Consider the following 23639-nt stretch of genomic DNA (forward strand, 5'->3'; position numbering starts at 1 on the left):
AAAAATATAATGTAGTCAGCTGTAATTATTTAAGGAAATGATTTAGAAACCGGTACGTAGTTTTTTAACTGTTTTGCAACTGGAACTTTCTTTTGGCTGTTTACAAGACGCCATTCGTCTTGCAAAATATTAAAAACTCCATACCCCCAAGTCTAGCCCCCCCCCCCCTCAAAAAAAGAAAATTACCGTACGGGCGCCCTTGGCTTACACTGCAGGTCTAGGCTCAAAACAACACTTCGAACGCCACCCAATGCCCATCCGTTATAGCGTATAAATTTAATAGACCAAAAAATAACCTATTCAAGTAGAAGAGCGTATTACCGAAACGTGTAAAACTTCTGCAAAGTCACGCGTGGCCAATTTGTGGACACGACAATAAAAGACAATAGAGTTGCGAGAAACAGCTGTTGCGTTTCAGATGCCCAGCCGTCAATTGCATGCGCTACACTTTTACGATGAGTATGCAGAACAACGTTCTCGCCAGTGGTTCATGATCGGAGAGCCTGGCATGACTGTTCGTGAGTGCGTAGACACGTTTATAAGCTCGTTACAATGCCGTCCCCGCTGAGCCTGACTGTCCCTTTGTGCGCACCGGAAAAACACACAGCAGGTGGCTAGCAAGTGCACACACGTATGTACCTGTCCCTCCTGAGAACTCCCAACAGGAACGTTAACGATATACAGGCGAGTAAACACTTGAGAAGACGGTAAATAGCCAACGACTGGTCGTGAACTAAAAGCGAATGTATTTTGAACATATATCGTGCTTTTTTGTGTTTAAAGAAGGGATGATTGTAAGATTTTCTTGATCCAAAACATTCAAATAATGTAAATGGTCAAAGATGTTATTTCTGCAAAATTCGCAGGCAAAACTTTGAGTAACATGTAATAACTTTTTGATTACACTTACCTAAAGTCTTTGGGTCTTGCTAGAGTACAATGTCACGTCACAGATGGAAAGCGATGTCCAGGATAAATAAACGAACACAAACAGAAACACTTCTGTGAACCAGTCACCCCGACCAAAATTTTTGCTTCGTGACTGCTATCCGTTCGATGCGCAGAAACCGAAGCAAATGAATTTCACTTCACAGTTCCCAACGAACAGGTGACTCCGACAGCTCGATCACATTCCAAGCAGGCGGTTGCCCACCCGCGGCCGCCGAGGCTGTTAATATCACTGGGAAAGTTGCAATCTTATGCGGAATTGTTCGCTTACGTAGCGCAGAAACGACACGTCATCAGGTCGGCCTTCACCTGGCAGCCTGGCAAGCGCGAGCACCGTTACACGAGCGTTGCGGGCGAGCGCGAAGCCCCCAACACCTGCCACTGTCTCCGTCCGACTGCAACACAACGACTGGATCGGCGGCGACAGCTCTGCCCACGCAGCGCCTCCTATGCTACGGTGGCGCTGCCACGCGGCGGCCGTGTACACCAGCCGGCCGCCTACCTCGCTCGTCGTTCCGCTGGACAGCCGGTTCGCTGCCCTTCTGCGTTGCGACTCACGGTTCTCACTCTGAGAACCGACAGCGTCGTGAAGTACAGAGGGTAGTCACTGGCAGCGCTTATTAGATTAGTAGGTAACTAACTATATTTATGAATGCGATGTATAAACGTGTAAATTCTGTTTGTGTATCCGTAGTATCAATACACGACAGTATATCAATAAATGTAACAGTGTTACATGAATCTGAGGTCTGGAGCTCTCTTACGAATTTTATAAACAGCATAATTTTCTGCTTCATTCATGTTTAATATTTACATTTACTTCAGTACGACGCGTTTCGAGGCTAGCTGCTATTTTCAGGTGCACGTCTTATACACTATTTTGTATGACTACATTCCCCAGCGGTACGATGTTATTTTGTTATCTGTGCCAGCGAGGTTAAGTGGGTAAGTCTTTCCGAGAAATTTACACTGGGCTACGATCCATATATTTTTCTGTCTTACTTTAACATGGCATACATTCATTAATATAATATATTACTTATGAACAGAGTGAATGTACACACCAACAGCGTACAAGGACATGGAAAGGTTGATTGAACATTACTGCCGAACAATCATTGAGAAAAGTTACACCCACTAAGCATCTCGGTGTACGCGTAAGGAGCGAACAGAAGTGGAACAACCAACAGAAGTGGAACAACCGCATAAATCTAATCTCAAGGAAGGCGGATGTTAGATTTCTTAGAAGAAACATCAGGAAGAGTAGTCCACCCGCGAAGGAGCTATCTTACAAAACCCTCGTTCGACTACTATTTGAATACTGTTCGTCAGTCTGGGGTACGTAACAGGTAAGACAGAGAGAAAATAGAGAAGATCCAAAGAAGAATAGCCCCATTTCGCTACAGAATTATGTAAGCTCAAAAGCATCACAGAGATACTCATCCGCCTCCAGTGGTAGAGGCTACAACATGGACGTTACGTGTGTTACTGTTAAAATTTGGAGAGTGTCCGCTCCTAGAATAGTCAACCAGTATATTGCCTTCTCCCACCCATATCACGCTAAACGTCAGATCAAATCTAGGGAGATTCTAGTCGATACTAAGTCTTAGAACTAATGACGGCATTGGGAGAACCAGTCCTGACAAAACTCTACCATCCGGTGAGCAAGATGTATGAGACAGGCGAAATACCCTCAGACTTCAAGAAGAATTAATTCCAATCCCAAAGAAAGCAGGTGTTGACAGATGTGACAATTACCGAACTATCAGTTTAATAAGTCACTGCTGCAAAATATTAACGCGGATTCTTTACAGACGAATGGAAAAACTAGTAGAAGCCAACCTTGGGGAAGATCAGTTTGGATTCCGTAGAAATATTGGAACACGTGAGGCAACACTGACCCTACGACTTATCTTAGAAAATAGATTAAGGAAAGGCAAACCTACATTTCTAGCCTCGCTTTAATTTCCACCAAACCATCCGTTCAGTACACGAGAGGCGGTGTAGAGATGAAAGGCATTTTCCAGAGAACTAGAGGTCTGCATCTTATATTTACTCTCTCTGGAATTGCTCGGTGTTTGTAATTCCGCATAAGTCCGTCAGACGTCAATAGGGTCTCTTTGGACTGCGGGAGCAACTGCACTCGACTTCGAGCGTCTCACCCTCGAATTGTCCTACAATCTACTACAGTTACCCGAGCGTCGCTCAGTTGCACGCTGTTGGATGGGACGTGAAGGCGCGAGGAAGGAGAGTGCGAAAGCGAAACTTAATTCGAAATAAAATACCCTGAGTGCGAACGACAATAGTTGTAACAATGTTTGGGAGAGATTTTCATTAGTGACTGATAGGGATGTCGGCTACAGGTACTGTGGCAAGTGCTCTGTTGTCCTGTTTTTCAGATCCGCCACCAAACATCTGATGCCACAACTCTACAGAACACGACAAAGCGTATATTCTGAAGCCTTAGTATTTTCAGTGAAAGCTAAAGTAATTAATAAGGTCCCTAGGAAAGTGTGCCAGAGACCTTTGTCCATTTACATTAACATTAATTGTACGATTTCGCTCTTTATGTCAGGAGCTTGTAAATGTCGGTTCATAATTGGGTAATGTCGAACATTTCCAACATTTTGTTTCACCCTATTATGGTAGCACGAAACATTGAGAGACAATCTGATGAAATACGAGTGAATACGATGTCCAGCATTACCCACGCCATAGGCGTGAATGTATGTGGATGTAAGCGGATATCTGGACCGATGGATATAGGAAAATGTGTTACCTATCTAGTACTGCGCACTTTGATTACCAAGATTAGGCACTGCGCAATATGATATTGGTGACAACTCACTTTTCTGAGAAGAAGAAAAAAATATGAGCTATTTATTAAGAACTACATCGAGGAAACATTTTCCAAAGTGTTAGGAATAAATTCGTAGCATTTTAATAAGGTTTCATTTGCCACTGACCAAGGCACTAATATATGCAATCCTTTCAGCATTATGTATGCATTACACGTATTTTGAATACAGTCCTAAAACACATGATGGATGACGAGTAATTGATAAATTGGCTCGGAGTGGTTTATCCACGACTTATGCTGCTACAGATAGCGTGCGTTTCGTGAAGAAAGCTGGTGACGTGAATTCGATGCGTACAAGTTTGGATAAAGAAACGGAGAGGAAGCGGAACAACTTGTTTAGAATGCTGCAGTATATAGTAAGGCAGTAGTAAGACAGCACGGGAAAATTATGGAATGGCGATCGGAGAGAGGTGTATCTGAAAAACTTACTAGTTACAAAAGCAGCTCTGCAAAAGACCTCGTGACATTTTTAGAGCCATTCAAAGATGGAAGAGGAATGCTGGAAGGCGAAAAGTTTCCAGTTCAGTTTTTCTTTGTTGTGGGTGCACATACTGAAAGTCACTGTAGTACAGAGCCCGAAGATACGTTTAAATTACTGTAGACACGCTGCTTGTCCAGCAGATGAAAACTGCGCTTAATTGCCGACATTTTGGCAGTGCAGTACAACGGTCGTATTATCATATATTAGCTGTAGATACTACGAGTACTGAAACATCGCTGTCTCCGCCTCGCACATAAGTCGAAATTCCGACGCTGCACAGAATTGCAACAATTCTGTGGTCGCCGTTCCGATTACTGGAAATGATGTCTGTTTCTGACGGAATTGAGACTTCAGATACTGTGCGTCAATTGTACGATGAAATATGTTTCTCGTAAGGTGGAACAAAATTATAACTTGACGGTAATATCTTACTCTGTTTTTGTTATATCTGTAAATATTTATTTATGGCCGTTGAGAGAATGTCAGCCACATTCAGCAGCCAAAAAGCTGAAGTCTATTTTTGGAGCGACTAGAATTTGGGCCACGTCACATTCAATCTACCGACGAAACTGACTTGTGTTGAAACCGAATGGACAGTCGTGACGACGAAAATCCGCTTGAGAGGTGAAAGTGTAACCGTAGTCTCTTTTCCAAACTATCAAATTTATCGAGAAGAATGTTTTGTGTTCCTACATCAGATGTGACTAGCGAAAGAAGTTTCCGTGCGGTTTGGAACGTTATATCGGACGAAGGAAGCAAACTTGATCCGAAACGAGTCAATTCATTGTAATTACGCCAACAGGGAATATTTTGGAAACAATTTTGTTCTTGTTCGACTCCTAATTTCTTAGGTGGTCAAGTTCACATACGTTAATTTGAATCAATAAAGCAGATGGTGTTATAAAAAACAACAATGTGATTTTTCATTACGAGACCGACAAAAGTTGGTAGTTACATAGCTTTCCTGTGAAACTCCAAATGTTACCACATTTTCGTTGCTGCATAAAGCACGCTATTTTCTCTTACGGATCACAATGATGTCACGAATCGAAACTGCCGCCCAGGAGTACACATCTACCGCGTAAACAAATTGATGTGAGTGTAGTTCAGTCAACTGGCGGCATTATGTCAGAAGCGACACACAAGACACTAAGAGCTGCCTCAAAAACGGTAGCAACAGCAGCGCCTCTGCGTTCCATTCCATTCACCTAGGCGCCTGGTTCGATCACAGCACGCACGCTTTGAGCGTTCGTACTCGGCAAACCAAGCCCGCGCGCGATGGGCTCGAGCGAGTATGAGCAAGTGAAACGCTCTATTTGCAGACCTCTACAGAGTACATTTTCCAGCTTCACACTGGACAAACGCCTAGCGTGATGGTCTGGAACGTTAGGGGGTACCACGAGTGATGCTGGTCGCCTCTATTTCAAGGTGCGCCAACCGTCACAAGTGCATCAAAGCTCTTTTAGGAGTAGTGCTCGGAACAGCAGATATAGTTACTGCATTAGCCAGCTCATTCACCTGACATGTTATTCAAGGCGTATCTGGCTTTTTGTGTGTGGGGTGACAGACCTTAGCATTCACCTAGTAGCCACTGGAACTGACTCTGATAGAGTTTATTTGTAATATTTTCATCATGTCATCTACAAAGTTTGTTTGATTCGATGTCACTGTGTGGCGCGGAGTCACGACAAGTACTTTGTGTATGTGGTATGTTCGTCCTTATCGTGTCTCTACGAGTATACAGAGTGTATCTAAAAGAATCATCCGACTTTTTGATACCTTCTCAAAGGTTTAATATGCCCCCCCCCCTTGAGATGCACGGTGTATGTCAGTACGGTATTAAAATGAAAAACCACGCAGCCATGTTTAAAACTTCAAGTTTTCAAATCGTTCCCACATTGCAGCGAGCATGTCTTGAGTTACAGCTTCCACAGCTGCTGTATTGCGATGTCGCCGTTCATTCATTGTTTTTGGTAACGGAGGCACATAAACACAGTCTTTTATAAACCCCCACAAGAAATAATCACAATCATTCAGGTCCGATGACCTTGGAGGAAGGTAATGTAAGGCTGGATCATTTGGTTCAGTAAGACCGATCCATCGTTCAGTAATCGTTTGATTTAAAAATTCCCGCACTTCCAGATGCCAGTACGGCGGTGCCCCATCCTATTGGCAAATGTAGTCGTTCGAATCAGTCTCCAACTGTGGGTAAAGAAAGTTCTCAAGCATGTCGAGATATGTGCTTCCTGTAACACTGTTCTCGGAAAAGAAACTGCACAAAGCACATTAAATTTGTACAACTTCATGTGGTTTTTCCGTACCCCATATTCTCACATTATGACGGTTCACCTTTCCATTTAAATGGAATGTTGCCTAGTCACTAAACACTAAGCGTGGAAGAAAACTGTCATCCTCCATCCTGCCAAGAACGAAATTACAGAGTTCCACACGTTGTTGTTTGTCACCTTCACGAAAAGCATGCAGCAGCTGAATTTTGTATGGTTTTATGTGTAAATGTCGACGTAGCACACGCCAGAGGACATGGGGGGCATGTTGAGTTGTCAAGCGAACGGATTTCTGCGGACTCCTTGTGAAATTATGGCGGATACGTTTGACGCCTGTGTCAGACACTCTGGGACGGCCCGGCTATTTGCCTTTACACAAACAACCTGTTTCTGGGAATTGTTCATGCTATCGTCTAAAGCTCTATGCTGTAGGAGGATCCACGCCATACCTAGTACGAAAGTCGCGCTGAACAGTTATTACTGACCCGCACTGCGCAAAACGAACACAGCTTTCTGTTGTCCCAATACCATTTTTACTAGAACTGATGTGGGCGCATACTGCTGTTACCAAACGGAAACCTTGTAAAACTCGAGAGTTTGCTCTTTCCAACAGTACGTTGTTCAGGCACATATCTCAAATAGCATAATAGTTATGATTTTTATTTTAAATCGGAAGATTCTTTTTCATACACCCATTATTACTATAGAGGATGTTTCACAGTTCATGTTGCACATTTCTAGAGGCTGTAGAGGGGACTTAGTATATCAAGTTTTACATAGGAACCCATACCCGGAAACGTTATCCAACGACGCTACAGAACGTTAACTCTACAGGCGCCGGCGCTAATAAATGTATGAAGACATACAGGTTGACCCCGTAGTGATGTTAGAAACGTTCTAGGATGATGGAGATGGATAAGTGTGCCTGTACCGGAAGGCAACGAGTAGAAAGTTATATGCGAAATCCGTTCTGACACTTTTGACAGGAATATGCGTACCGGTACTGTTGTTATTAAGATTGTAGGGTAAGAAACTTTCAGAGGTGGTAGGTGGACCAAAACAAAAAAAATGTCTATTAAATATGGGCTCTAAAATGCATACCCTAAGAGCGAAGAACAATTTTTTTAAATAGAGGAGATGTCTTTCACACTAGTGAAGACGAACAATTGCCCACAACTCCTCAGCTATGCATTTTACAGCCCATGTTTACTCGACATTTTTTTCCTTGTTATGGTCCTTAATATCGTCTCTGAAAGTTGCCTAGTCTACAGTGTTAGCAACAACAGTCCCGATACATGCATTCCAACGCCAGAGGTATAAGAACGTATTCCGCTTACAACTCACGACTCGTTCGCTCCAGGCACAGGGGCACTTAGCTCAAACCGATAGATTTATCCTTCTCCATCATCCTAGAAAGTTTTTAACATCATTACGGAATCACCCTGTACATACATACAATACATTTACAGGAGTCGGCGCCTATGAAAATGCCGAGCCGGTCACTCAGTTCATTTCGAAAAATTTCATTTGACGCGAAACACACTTAGTACGTGTGAATGATACGTATATAGATTACGCACTTAACTTTCCTCTATCATTCTAACTTTTTTGTCCAGTTTAAAGTGACTGTTGAAAGCCTGCGACTGTGAAAACTATTGTTTCGTTTTTGGCTGCATTCATTATTTCTTTTGTTCGTATAACGAATCATTTCGGGAAATAATTCCGTTTTGTTAACTGAATTTTTATTACACTATAACGTCGTGAATGTTAACGCTGGTGTTTGTGAGCTGCTACTTCGTTACTGTAACTTCACTTAAAATCAAACTAGTGAAAATTACTCATTACTGTTTCTTGACCTACAGTTAGTGCGACATCTGAAAGTAAAGTCTTGCGGGATTTTGAGCGTTTTGTTATGAAGAAACTCATAATGTAAATCTACACGTACCGCGAAAAAAATTGAAACACAAATAAAAAAAATCAAACACGGCGATAGGATATACATTAAATGCTATGCTACAGATCGTCAACAGATGTTACTTATTAGTATGACAAAGGTACTTTTTAGTAACATAAAGAACGCTGTCTGCTTTTGTAACAACGGCATACCTACTTGTTTCTACATAATATTGAATGAAAAAGTCTTAAAGCGACTTCTACAAAATTTGGACAATACTCTTAACATGAAAAAATAATAGTGCTTAGAAATAATTGAAAGGTCGTCATATTCGGCTTATGGTTGTGAAGGGTATTATTTTTATTATTACAATTTCGGTATGTACACTTATCAAAGATAAAACTCTTGACAGACATAACCGTAATATGATGCAGTTCAATAGATTATGCAGATTTTTCACCTGTCACAGGAAGTTAAACCGCAGAAATAAGTAACAGCGCAGTCGCTCTTCAAGTACACAAGCACAAAAAAGTCGCTATATTCAGAAGATAACATCTACGCTCTGTTGACGATCTCAAGTATTGTTTGTTTATGACTGATCATTTTATGTTCCAGTTTTTCGCGTGCACGTATGAACTGTGTAGGTATTGACCGCCATGTATGTGTGTCTGCATAAAAGAACATTCAAACTCATTACGTGCATTTATTTTCATATTCATCAGTATTTACGGGATAAGAATCGCCAGTAACTCGACATTTTCGGGTGCTTGGATTACGGCGAAGTTACCATAACGATGTAACATCTCACTCATGGGAAACGTCCTATTTCAGACGCTATACCGTAATTAAAAGAAATATTTGGGAGTAGGATATATTTCTAGAATTGTGTCGTATAGAAGATAAAAAGAGATAAATAATAATCCCGATAATCCTGACTACAGTGGCAACTGTATTTGTGTTAAGAAAAATGGAACCGATCAACCTAGGGTCGTTCTATGGCTACGAGCGTAACATTTGTACAGTTACAACGAAGTATTATGAAATACGAGTACCCCCCCCCCCCCCCAAAAACAAAACAACAACAACAAAAAAACAGATCGACGTGAATATGAACAATAAACATCGAAGTTTTATTGCTGCGAGCTGTGTTGATGTGACACTAAGCAAAGGAACAGTAAGTGTTACAGGCGTAACACAGCCTACAGTTCTCATGGAATGACCCACTACTGTAAAATGGTACTGCCAGGAAAACCCTGAAAAGTAAGAGAAACGCGATTTTTTTTGCAGTTAATTTCACAATAGTGCCTTGAAACCGCTAGTCTGGGGCATCGACAGCTAACTGCAAGCCAGTTACTCTACACTTCAAAGCGGCTTCGTGAATGTTCCGCAAGCCCAAATGACCTTCGCAGCACTAGAGTACAGCTGTGCTGCGAAGCCGTATAAGGCAGCAAGGGTCGTCCAGCCCGCATACCTACGCATAGCCAGCCGCTTCCACATCGCTGGCATCGTGTTGCTCATTTCGTGGCGCGGGCTTCTTGTCTATGCGTGTTACACCGTGAATAGGATACAACATCCACAGATATACCTTTACGAGTACATAATTTCAGAGACGGAAAAGTCGCAGTCATACCGTAAAGGTATCAGATCACACAACGGACGCTGGAGGTAAACCCGGTAAGAATGCCGAGTACAGAGCGAAGGATTACACAGGCCAACCTGAACTCCCTCTACAAAATTTCAGAGGTGGTTTAGGGAAATTATCTGAGTATTTTCGTGTGAGGGTCTCGTGGTCTCCGGTGGCTCGTTACAGAGTAACAATATAAATAAGACTAAGAATGTTTCATGTCAAAAGTGAAGCAAACTGCAATGTTTGCTTGAGAATCATTTGACTTCACTAGAAATTGCTCTAACACACTTTACTGTACAAGGGGTAATGTAGCTTAGCTCTTCACCTCAGTTATTTCCTGAACCGTCTAAGATATAGTAATTCCCTTTTCACACGAACGAATTGTAAAAAATTCATTAAATGACGTTTACCCACACAAAAGACTTATTACAACACAGCACAGAGAATATCTTCCATGCTTAATTTTAAATGGCACCAAAATAACCTTTTCTCCTTCTGCAAAGAACAAGGTAATAATCCTGGACCACCACTTAGACTGGACTGAACACACTACTGCAGTCTGCAAGAAAGTTTCTGCATCCCTTCATTGTCTACAGAAATATAAAAAAGTATTTCCATTCGAGCTTAAGAAGAAGCTCGTAGAATCTCTAACATTCCCTATTCTCGACTATGATGACGCTATTCTTCAAGGACTTTCGTACGAAAACTCTCGCAGTATTTCCATTCGAGCTTATCAAGAAGCTCGTAGAATCTCTAACATTCCCTATTCTCGACTATGATGACGCTATTCTTCAAGGACTTTCGTACGAAAACTCTTGCAGTATTTCCATTCGAGCTTATCAAGAAGCTCGTAGAATCTCTAACATTCCCTATTCTCGACTATGATGACGCTATTCTTCAAGGACTTTCGTACGAAAACTCTCGCAGTATTTCCATTCGAGCTTAACAAGAAGCTCGTAGAATCTCTAACATTCCCTATTCTCGACTATGATGACGCTATTCTTGAAGGACTTTCGTACGAAAACTCTCCCAGTATTTCCATTCGAGCTTAACTAGAAGCTCGTAGAATCTCTAACATTCCCTATTCTCGACTATGATGACGCTATTCTTGAAGGACTTTCGTACGAAAACTCTCGCAGTATTTCCATTCGAGCTTAACAAGGAGCTCGTAGAAACTCTAACATTCCCTATTCTCGACTATGATGACGCTATTCTTCAAGGACTTTCGTACGAAAACTCTCGCAGTATTTCCACTCGAGCTTAACAAGAAGCTCGTAGAATCTCTAACATTCCCTATTCTCGACTATGATGACGCTATTCTTCAAGGACTTTCGTACGAAAACTCTCGCAGGCTTGAACTGGCGACGAATGTTTGCGTCCGATATATTTGTGACGTTCATTATTACTATCATATCACTCCAGCCTATGAACATTTATCGTGGCTATGTGCTGATAAACGTAGGGACTACCGCACTCCATCGTCTTCTCTACCATCAGACTCCCTCTTATTTAGGCTCAGCCATTACATTGCTATCTGAACAGCACAGCAGAAATACTCGATCTCAACAAAGTAATATCCTCTCAGTACCACCACACAACACCGTCATGTTTTATAAATAATTTTCTGTATCCGGAACCAGAACTTGGAACAATCTTCCTCAAAATACTAGAGGAATTAAATCACTTCCAGGCTTCAAAAAGCAGCTAATGGCTCACCTTCTCTCGTAATAGCTATCTCTCCCACATACTGGTCTGCAGCCCACACTCTTCAGTCCCGCCTCCCCCTACAACTTTTCCCTTCTCCTCGCTACAGAGTTATTTACTTGAATCAAGTCCTCTCCTAACAGCCACTATTACTGTCATTCCAATATTCTTGTTCTTCATCCTATCTTTTCTGACAGTACTAAACATTATTTAAGTTGTTCTAAACTAGTCTATATTATTTTTAATGCATTTTGCTTTATTATTACTGTTATTATTGCCATTTATCCTTACTTTCATTATTGTGAACTATTATTATTATTACTATTATTAGCTTATTATCATCTCTAAGATTGTTATCATTTTCATAAATGTTTTGGTAATATATCTGTAAGTGTCGTTCCTGGTCAGATGTAAGAGAGGGCCTTAAGGCCCTAATCTGGTCAGGCTAAATAAGCAAATAAATAAATATATATCAGTCACAGAGACATCTGTATCAACTTCGGCTTGTCAAACGAAACAACAGTAATTTCTGCTACTAGAATTTTAATTCTAAAAGAGGCGAGTACAACGGCGTTTCATTCTTCTAAATCTGAATAGTAGTGTCGGAGAAGTTACAATGTTAAGAACTTTAGGATTCATGTGTTTTGAAAATGTCTTATGTGGAAGTTGGTGGTGTCGTTCGGAACTGTCGCGTCAGACTGATAGTGTGTTCCAGCTTGGCGCAGCGAGGAGAGACTACTTACAAAAACGAAATAGTGGAGAAAAATTTAACATAAAACTGATTTTAGCCACATGTGACTACATGGAGTTGCACCGGCACACCAACTGGAAGGCAAAGGACTTGGCATCAGTTAAATAATAACTTTGCTTCACGAGTTCAATGTCACAATGCACGCTTACACTGCAAAATTAGACCAGCAACAGCAGCAAAAAGAAAATCACAAAACAATGTCGTCATAAAAACTTCCTTAAAAATCCATTTATGCCAGCAAGTGTTCCAAATGCCAACCAGGAATTGTGGGCAGACCGAAGAGATTCCTTCGATATTATTGTTCATGCTGCATCAATGCAAGGTTTTAAATTCCTCCTGGGTCATCGGAACTTGTGCAGAGGCTTCATCTTTGAGTTTATCCCAGAGAAAAAAGTCCAGAGGCGTCGAGTCAGACGAACATGCAGGCCAACAGATAACACCTTCACTTCCTGTCCAATGACCAGAAAAAAACTTGGTGTGCGCTTTCCTAGCCACGAACGAGCAGGCCGGCCGAAGTGGCCGCGCGGTTCTGGCACTGCAGTCTGGAACCGCGAGACCGCTACGGTCGCAGGTTCGAATCCTGCCTCGGGCATGGATGTGTGTGATGTCCTTAGGTTAGTTAGGTTTGACTAGTTCTAAGTTCTAGGGGACTAATGACCTCAGCAGTTGAGTCCCATAGTGCTCAGAGCCATTTGAACGAACGAGCAGAGAGAGAGAGAGACGGGCACCCGTCACTCTGGTACCACATGCATCTACGTGATTCAAGTGCTAGTTCCTCTACGAGAGCCGGTAACACTTCGGTAAGAAATTGTGCGTATCTTTTATATGATAAAGTTTCTTCACTGAAGTAGGCACCTATCACGGAGTCTCTAATAATCCTACACAAAACTTTCTCACTCCAATGCCTCAGATGTTCAACCCGTCTCAGCGAGTGTGAGTTCTCAGCTTCCCAGTAATGCATATTTCTCACATTCAGCTGTCCAGGATTTGTGAAGGAAGCTTCATTGGCAACGAGAATTCTTTGAAGAGATGAGCTATTGTCCTGGCGACGCAACAGAATCGGGCGACAGAATTCTACGCGTCATCTGCAGTCTTGCTGGTTAATCTGCTGATGGTGTGATGCACGGTAAGCGTGGAAACAAGTTTTGCGCGCAACAGGCTAACAGCTGTGGGCTGACTTATTCCTGGAATCTAGCAATTTCTCTGTAACTAACATGCAGAAGCGGGAACATCTACTTCGTTCGCTCCGCTCGTTGTCGATTTGCTCCTCATCTTGGGCTTAGTATTTCAGTGCTATGCCTAAACAATTTTTTACACATTAGCTGAAATGTTATTCTTGTTGGCTATAAAACCAAAATCATGTTTGTGTAAAATAAATGGACAATTAACAGTGAAAGACGGAAATTTCTTTCAAAAAATTCTACATTGCTGTGATCCCCACAAAGGAAAGGTAATTAACTATTCAATCAGTTCAACTAATCTTCCAAATCGTTTGCGTTCTTTGACAAAACTGCAGTGTCAAGGGCAAAAGTAGACATTTTATTTCTTCTCCCTGAACTTTAGTTCCATTTCCAAATTTCTCCTTGGCTGCCTTTACTGCTCGTTCAATATAAGGACTAAATAACAATCCTTTCTTACTGTCTTCTCAACTACTACTTGCTTTTGACGTCCCTCGACTCATACGAGGGTCACTCCAAAAGAAATGCACTCTATTTTTTTAAAAATCCATCTTTTATTCTACATGTATGAAAGTTTTACAGTGTGTAGATACATCCTTTAGGAACAATATTTTCATTTCTCCACATAATTTCCGTCCCTCTCAACTGCCTTACACCATATTGGAACCAGCGCCTGTATGCCTGCACGGTAAATTCTGGACCAACCTGTTGGAGCCACTGTTTGGCTGCGTGCACAAGGGAGTCATCATCTTCAAACCTTGTTCCACGAAGAGAGTCTTTCAGTTTCCCAAAGCGATGAGAGTCACATGGAGCCACGTCAGGACTGTAAGGGGGGTGTTTCAGTGTTGTCCATCCGAGTTTTGTGATCGCTTCCATGGTTTTTTGAGACATATGGCCGTGCATTGTCATGCAACAGCAAAACAAAAATGGTTCAAATGGCTCTGAGCACTATGGGACTCAACATCTTAGGTCATAAGTCCCCTAGAACTTAGAACTACTTAAACCTAACTAACCTAAGAACAACACACACACCCATGCCCGAGGCAGGATTCGAACCTGCGACCGTAGCAGCCTCGCGGTTCCGGACTGCAGCGCCAGAACCGCACGGCCACCGCGGCCGGCAGCAGCAAAACATCCTGCTTTTGCCGATGTGGTCGAACACGAGTCAGTCGAGCTTGAAGTTTCTTCAGTGTCGTCACATATGCATTAGTCAGCAGTCACCAATTGGTTAACTCCCTGCACATTGTCTGGAGTGTGTACATACGAGGCCTGCCGCTGCGAGGACAATCCTCAATATTGCCGTGCCCGCCTTCATCACATAACCTGCTTGCCCACCAACTAACTGTACTGCGATCGACAGCAGCATCTCCATACACCTTTTTCAACCTCTTGTGGATGTTTCCCACTGTCTCGTTTTCACAGCACAGGAATTCTATGACAGCAAGTTGCTTCTGACGAACGTCAAGTGTAGCAGCCATCTTGAAGACATGCTCTGACGGCGCCTCTCACGGGGACAGGTTGAACTGAGTTTGAAAACAAGCGGGAAGGATGTATCTACACACTGTAAAACTTTCACACATGCAGAACGAAAACTGTATTTTTACAAAAATAGTGTGCATTTCTTTTGGAGTGATCCTCATATAACTGCAGTCTGGTTTCTGTACTAGCTAAAGGTAACCTTTCGATCCGTGTATTTTATCCCTGATACCTTCAGAATATCGAAGTGTGTGTTCCAGTCAACACTGTACAGACTCTTAAAAAAGTAAATAATGATTCTGTAAGTTACAATGTTTTGTGATGTGAGAATTTTGTTTTAATTATTTGATTGTGGTGTCTGTTCTTTTGGACATGTCCGAAAGAACAGACACCACACATTTATATAATTGATTCGTCTCGATGTGCAATGAATCCACAATCTTCAGTGGGGATGTATAAGGTGGCGCACGATAAACCGGCCCCGAGTACAGACTGTTCGCCAGTTACGCACGATTTGTTGACAGCTACGAGCAGAATAGATAAACAGGTAATAATTAGGCAAGAAGGAAAAAACAAATAAGTTAATGCAAACAACAACTTCGAAGCGATTTGTGGGCGACTGAGACCAGTCTAGTACTCGGGGCCGATTTGTCGTGCGTCACCCTGTATATTCCGTTCGATCTCTGGCGGGAATCTAAAATTAGCGAGCAGGGAGGACACGGAGAGGACTGCAGACAAGTTATGGTGCTAGGTGGGAATGTCAGTCGACCGGACAGCGTGCCAAGATAGTCAGCGCATTTGCGATATTCTTGTGTCCGGCTGGAGCAATGTTAACGCAACCGCCTAACAAGCAGGAGATCCCAGGTTCATGTCCCGGTCCGCCACACATTTTCACTCGTCGCTTCTGATTCCGCAAAAAGTCCCGATGTAGCTGATATCAATAGTTCCTTACCTTTCCTTTCTTTTCTCACCCCTCCACCTTCAATTTACATAATTTTCTTTTAATTGTGTAATGTATCACTTACGTAATATACTGCGGGCTTAATGGCATATACAGCAAACGTCAATTAAAAAAAAAAAAAAAAAATGTTTCAAATGGCTGTGAGCACTATGGGACTTAGCTTCTGAGGTCATCAATCCCCTAGAACTTAGAACTACTTAAACCTAACTAACCTAAGGACATGGCACACATCCATGCCCGAGGCAGGATTCGAACCTACGACCGTAGCGGTCGTGCGGCCCCAGACAGTAGCGCCTAGAACCGCTCGGCCACTCCGGCCGGCGTCAATGAAAAGAACAGTATCGTAAAATTTGAGTTTCATATTGCTTAGTCTCTCACATTTCGGGACATGATGATTAGGATAACTCTCACACGAACAGAATATAGGATTTAAATAATCTGCTGGCATTGAATCGCAAGGAGTTGCTAAGTCCTTAATGCCAATCCTATAGTGGTGACTTGGATGTCTGCATGATGGAAACGCATTCTTATGACGTATATCAGGTGTCATCCAAAGCCGGCCGGAGTGGCCGAGCGGTTCTAGGCGCTATAGTCTGGACCAGCGCGACCGCTGCGGTCGCAGGTTCGAATCCTGCCTCGGGCATGGATGTGTGTGATGTCCTTAGGTTAGTTAGGTTTAAGTAGTTCTAAGTTCTAGGGGACTGATGACCTCAGCAGTTAAGTCCCATAGTGCTCAGAGCCATTTGAACCATTTGTCATACAAAGCATGTGCTGTGTGCGGCTGGTCCCGGCGGAGGTTCGAGTCCTCCCTCGGGCATGGGTGTGTGTGTTTGTCCTTAGGATAACTTAGGTTAAGTAGTGTGTAAGCTTAACGAGTGATGACCTTAGCAGTTAAGTCCCATAAGATTTCACACACATCTGATCATTAAAGCATGTGCTGTCCGTAAGCCAGCTGTAGCAGGAGCAAGTCGCAGATTTATAGCACGAGTGGAATCTGTGCCGTCATGTTTCATCCCGTTCTTTTTTCCAAGTGCTTCATTTCCTCGCTTTCATGTTCTAGAATGTGATCGGATGCATTGAAATTGCTGTTATGTAAGAGTCCTTTACGTGTTATGTCCCTTGTAATGAAGTCCACGTATTCATTACGTTGTGTGCCTTGGTGCGCTGTTATTGGAGAAAGTGCATCGAAGTTCCTTTCAACTGTAGTGAGCATTCCTGTTGAAAGGTCTCTGTTGGATTCCTTTCATGTTAATTTCTTAAATCTGTTGTCATTTACGGCATACATTCCACTTCTAAATTTACTGTGGTGTTTCTGACTCTATCTGGGAGGAGACTTAGCAGTGGAACGCGTTACTTTTAACAAGAACGATTTGTCACACTACTACACTTTTAAACACAGCTTATACGTAATTCATGTCACAGAGTCTCATACGGAACCTACATCCGCTTTCTTTTATATATTGTATATGATAAGATATTGTCATCCCGCTTCCCTTCTGTGTGAAAGGATGAATGAGCAAATGTATTTCTAGTTGCATGCTGGATGGTAGCAGACAAGCCTGTGTGCTAGAGAACAGTAGGACCAACGTCGGAACAGGTAGATACGCTTTCTAAAAGCAAAGGGGTTTCTATTCTTGGTATGGACCTGTCCGTCCCTTGTCATGTTGGTATAGGAAGCTGCCTCTCTGGTCACTTCCGTTCGTATCTGTGAGGCACCCTCAGGAGGGGCACATAGCAGTCTGTCCACGGCGAGTGTCTGAAGTGGGAAGATCTCCGGCTAAGCGCGTCTCTGCTAAGTCCATAGGACAATGGATTTCTTAAGTTCAGCCTAACTGAAAATTTAATCACCTTTATTTCAAGTTTAGATCTACAACATCTTATGTTATCTTAAATTACAACGCAGTGTATTTCGAGTGTGAAGTTCAGAATATCTTCCAGTAGTTGCTGTGTCACTACTTTGTGAATAAAGTGAAACCACGTGTTGAGGATCCGTAACTCTAACTAAGATCATCAATCTTAAATGCGAATGTGCGTGAGATTATAACGTCTCGTCTTGACAATATTTTTCAATATAGCAAATGTTCCTTATGTTCAACCCACGTGGGGTGTACTTTGTGAGACCAGTACCACGTGCTTATACAATTGTTTGACCCATCAGGTTAATAGTAAGACGATAGTAACCAGTTCGAGGTTTTTCTTTTGTAAATTGCGATTCGATGTAATTATCAAAATTATTGTGGAGTTACACTCTTTGTGTAAACCAAGTTGACCACGTGAAGCATGTGGTGTAATCATCAAAGTAGCCCTCAGCTATTCTTTTCGGGAAGATTTCAGAGAGAGTTAGTACGAATTTAGTATTCCAGTGTGTGGTAATTTCATGACGGACAGGATTGCGCTGTCGGCCGCCGTGGCCTTGCGGTTCTAGGTGCTGCAGTCCGGAACCGCGGGACTGCTACGGTCGCAGATTCGAATCCTGCCTCGGGCACGGACGTGTGTGTTGTCCTTAGGTTAGTTAGGTTTAATTAGTTCTAAGTTCTAGGGGACTGATGACCTAAGATGTTAAGTCCCATAGTGCTCAGAGTCAGTTGAACCATTTTTTAGGATTGCGCTACGAACGTAACTTCTTTGGGTGAAAATTGAGTCGGTTGGTTGTGATTAATTTCCTCTTGCAAATGTTTCAACGTTCTTCGTGTGTTATTTTACGAATGCGGTGTTGTATGCAGTCTCCCAATCTTGGCTCCATATTTGATGTGTTCCGTAAGACTACAAACTCACATTTTCACAATCCTAAATAAGGCACCAGTTTAGCTATGAATCAAGTTTAATATGCTGAAAATTTAACGGAACAATGATCAATGTTAAAATAAATGTCCAAATATAAACTGATCTATTTCTTTTTATTTAAATTCTCTTATATATATATATATATATATATATATATATATATATATATATATATATATATATATATATCACAGGTTGTCGTAATATGACTATTAAAAGATTATAATTAATGTTAGTCTGGTTGGGAATTTGGTAAGCTAGACTGGATACCTGGTGAAACAGTTGCTCAGCAATGCAAGGTTAAATTCCCCAGATAGCTCACAGCTTTTAACCCGCTTTTATTGTCTTGAATATCAGCACCGCTTTCAGAACTACTTAATGCATCAACATTACACTGTTATTTAACGGTTACTACTCGGCAGACACGGGCGATAAGGGTAAAGGCACGTCAGTTGAATGGTAGGGAAGCACGGCTCGCGCAGGCTGCGTCTGTCAGTGACCCCCGACCAGCTAACCGCCACGACGTTCAGGCACCGCGCCCAGTGTCAAAGTGTGCCTCTGGCACGCATGCCTGCCGTGTGGCCGCACTGGATCGCAACCGTGTCGCTTTCGCAGGCCTCCGCGCTGCCTGCCAGGGCACTGAGTCACCAGCGGCGCCAAAGGCGTTCACACCAAGTGGCGGTCAAAGAGGGGAGGTACTGAAGGAAGAGGTCGTGGGGTTCGCGACACACCGTTCTGCCAACAACATTTTTATAAAAGCATCATGTTTATACACTTATTGGTTTCCAAGTTTTTGGAAAATAAATTAAATACAGCAAAAGTGAAAAATTCCGCCTTTTTTTAGTAATTTCATTGCTGTGGAAGACACCACCAAGAAAATAAACTGTTTAAGTAATCAGAAATACGCAGACGTGCATGTTTCAATATACATACACTACTGGCCATTAAAATTGCTACACCACGAAGATGACGTGCTACAGACGCGAAATTTAACCGACAGGAAGAAGATGGTTCAAATGGTTCAAATGGCTCTGAGCACTATGGGACTTAACATCTATGGTCATCAGTCCCCTAGAACTTAGAACTACTTAAACCTAACTAACCTAAGGACATCACACAACACCCAGACATAACGAGGCAGAGAAAATCCCTGACCCCGCCGGGAATCGAACGGAAGAAGATGCTGTGATGTGCAAATAATTAGTTTTTCACAGCATTCACACAAGGTTGGCACCGGTAGTGACACCTACAACGTGCTGACATGAGGAAAGTTGCCAACCGATTTCTCATACACAAACAACAGTTGACCGGCGTTGCCTGTGAAACGTTGTTGTGATGCCTCGTGTAAGTAGGAGAAATGCGTACCATCACGTTTCCGACTTTGATAAAGGTCGGATTGTAGCCTATCGCGATTGCGGTTTATCGTATCGCGACATTGCTGCTTGCGTTGGTCGAGATCCAATGACTGTTAGCAGAATATGGAAACGTTTGGTTCAGGAGGGTAATACGGAACGCCGTGCTGGATCCCAACGGCCTCGTATCACTAGCAGTCGAGGTGACAGGCATCTTATCCGCATGGCTGTAACGGATCGTGCAGCCACGTCTCGATCCCTGAGTCAACAGATGGGGGACGTTTGCAAGACAACAACCATCTGCATGAACAGTTCGACGAAGTTTGCAGCAGCATGGACTATCAGCTCGGAGGCCATGGCTGCGGTTATCCTTGACGCTGCATCACAGACAGGAGCGCCTGCGATGGTGTACTCAACGACGAACCTGGGTGCACCAATGGCAAAACGTCATTTTTTCGGGTGAATCCAGGTTCTGTTTACAGCATCATGATGGTCGCATCCGTGTTTGGCGACATCGCGGTGAACGCACATTGGAAGCGTGTATTCGTCATCGCCATACTGGCGTATCACCCGACGTGATGGTATGGGATGCCATTGGTTACACGTCTCGGTCACCTCTTGTTCACATTGACGGCACTTCGAACAGTGGACGTTACATTTCAGATGTGTTACGACCCGTGGCTCTTCCCTTCATTCGATCCCTGCGAAACCCTACATTTCAGCAGGACAATGCACGACCGCGGATTGCAGGCCTTTCTGGATACAGAAAATGTTCGACTGCTGCCCTGGCCAGCACATTCTCCAGATCTCTCACCAACTGAAAACGTCTGGTCAATGGTGGCCGAGCAACTGGCTCGTCACAATACGCCAGTCGCTACTCTTAATGAACTGTGGTATCGTGTTGAAGCTGCATGGGCAGCTGTACCTGTACACACCATCGAAGCTCTGTTTGACTCAATGCCCAGGCGTATCAAGGCCGGTATTACGGCCAGTGATGATTATTCATGGTATTGATTTCTCAGGATGTATGCACCCAAACTGCGTGAAGATGTAATCACACACCAGTTCTAGTATAATATATTTGTCCAATGAATACCCGTTTATCATCTGCATTTCTTCTTAGTGTAGCAATTTTAATGGTCAGTAGTGTAAATTAGAAATAAGCAGACGTGCAGGTTTCATAAATATGACAATTACATATCTGTTAATTAGTATATATTTGATGAACTGCGTTTTTAATGATGTAGGTGTTCATATTGAACGGAAGAAACAGAAAAAATAGTGACCGAAACGAGAAACGAACCAGCGATTACCAGTCTCGAGTGATACTGTTTTTTTCTACCTGCATGTACATTACACTTCATGGATATGCTAGTACAACATGAACCTCTGTTTAAAAATTTGCATCGGCCAGGAATCAAACCTACGACCATATGTGACAGGCGAGTTTTCTACTAAAGAGCTACGCGGTCCGTCAACAGCAAACAGCCTTACTTTAGCATATTAAAGACGATCTGAAAACTTTAATTCGATCTTGTCGAGAATGTTTGAGAGTTACATTGACTTGCTTTGGTTGTCTGATGTTTGAGTTCTGAACTTCACTACCATAAATATAACAATATACAAAAATCCAATTGCCGTGTGCTCTTCTTGTAAATGAAATACTAATAATCGTCGGAGGAAGCTTAGTTTTATATTGCGGAAATCGTGGCTTTGTCGAAGTAGAGACACTACAACGCCATTATAGTTCTTACACCAAGTGCATGACACATGCACGAGTTCTCAACTCTTTAGAGGAATACGATTCGAATCCTATACTGCCCTGAACTGCATTTTCTTGCAAGTTATGTTAAAGCGATGTAGTAATCAATGATGTACGTAACTAATTATTAATACTACACACATCAAAAAACGTTTTGCATCACGCCGTTTCCAGAACTCCTGAAGATCGATGCTTACTGTGGATATTGTATCACAGACACATTGCCTTTGACTGATCAGAGATGTCGCTAAACCCGCCCAAAGATATAAACAACCATGCATGAGCAGCGCCTATTAGACGGAGGGGATCCGACAGCCGATCAGTTCCAGTCATTTCACCAGGAAGGATGTATATGGCTCGTGTTGTCTGTAGTTCAACCATGCCTAGACGGCCAATGCCGCGGTTCGATCGCATCCGCATTGTTACTTTGTGGCAGGAAGGGCTCTCAACAAGGGACGTGTCCAGTCGTTTCGGAGTGAACCAGAGCGATGTTGTTCGGATATGGAGGAGATACAGAGAGACGGGTACTGTCGATGACATGCCTCTTTCAGACCGCCTAAGGGCTACTGCTGCAGTGAATAACCATTACCTACGGATTATGGCTCGGAGGAACCCTGACAGCAACGCCATCATGTTGAATAATGCTTTTCGTGCAGCCACAGGACGTCGTGTTACGACTCAAACTGTGCGCAGTAGGCTGCATGATGCCGAACTTCACTCCTGACGTCCATGGCGAGGTCCATCTTTGCAACCACCATCAGCGCGCTGCAGATGGGCCCAGCAACAGGCCAAATGGACCGCTAAGGATTGTCATCACGTTCTCTTCACTGATGAGTGTCGCATATGCCTTCAACCAGACAATCGTTGCAGACGTTTTTGGAGGCACCTCAGCAATCGGAGGTTCCCTGCTGCTTTGGGGTGTCATTTTGTGTGGCCGACGTACGCCATTGGTGGCCATGGAAGGTGCCGTAACGGCTGTACGATACGTGAATGCCATCCTCCGACCGATAGTGCAACCGTGTCGGTAGCATATTGACGAGACATTCTTCTTCATGGACGACAATTCGCGCCCCCATCGTGCACATCTTGTGAATGACTTCCTTCAGGATAACTACATCGCTCGACTAGTATGGTCAGCATGTTCTCTAGACATGAACTCTATCGAATATGCCTGGGATAGATTGGAAAGGGCTGTTTATAGACGACGTGACCCAGCATCCACAGTGAGGGATCTACGCTGAATCGCCGTTGAGGAGTTGTACAAGATGGACCAACAGTACCTTGATGAACTTGTGGATAGTATGCCACGACGAATACAGGCATGCGTCAATGCAAGAGGACGTGCTACTGGGTATTAGAGGCACCTGTGTGTACAGTAGTCTGGACCACCGCTTCTGAATGTCTCGCTGTGTGGTAGTAAAACATGCAATTTGTGGTTTTCATGAGCAATAAAAAGTGCGGAAATGATGTTTGTGTTGATCTCTATTCCACTTTCTGTACAGGTTCCGGAACTCTCGGGACCGAGGTGATGCAAAACTTTTTTTGATGTGTGTATATTAAAACATTTTATATATCT

General features: G+C 43.0%; 1 protein-coding gene across 4 annotated transcripts in view; it reads right to left on the reverse strand.

Annotated features, from left to right (window-relative positions):
- Window positions 1-23639, reverse strand: part of LOC126484273 (ecotropic viral integration site 5 ortholog) — a 373708-nt gene that overhangs the window by 173809 nt on the left and 176260 nt on the right. For 2 of the 4 annotated variants that reach the window (XM_050107699.1, XM_050107721.1), the window contains exon 1: window positions 911-1342. The exons of the other annotated variants lie outside the window; for them this stretch is intronic. The gene's annotated coding sequence lies outside the window, so the exon portion shown is untranslated. Of the gene's footprint in view, window positions 1-910; window positions 1343-23639 lie in introns of those variants that run through there. 4 annotated transcript variants of the gene reach the window in all.

Source organism: Schistocerca serialis, chromosome 1, assembly GCF_023864345.2.
Source record: "Schistocerca serialis cubense isolate TAMUIC-IGC-003099 chromosome 1, iqSchSeri2.2, whole genome shotgun sequence".
NCBI classification, from domain to species: Eukaryota; Metazoa; Arthropoda; class Insecta; order Orthoptera; family Acrididae; genus Schistocerca; species Schistocerca serialis.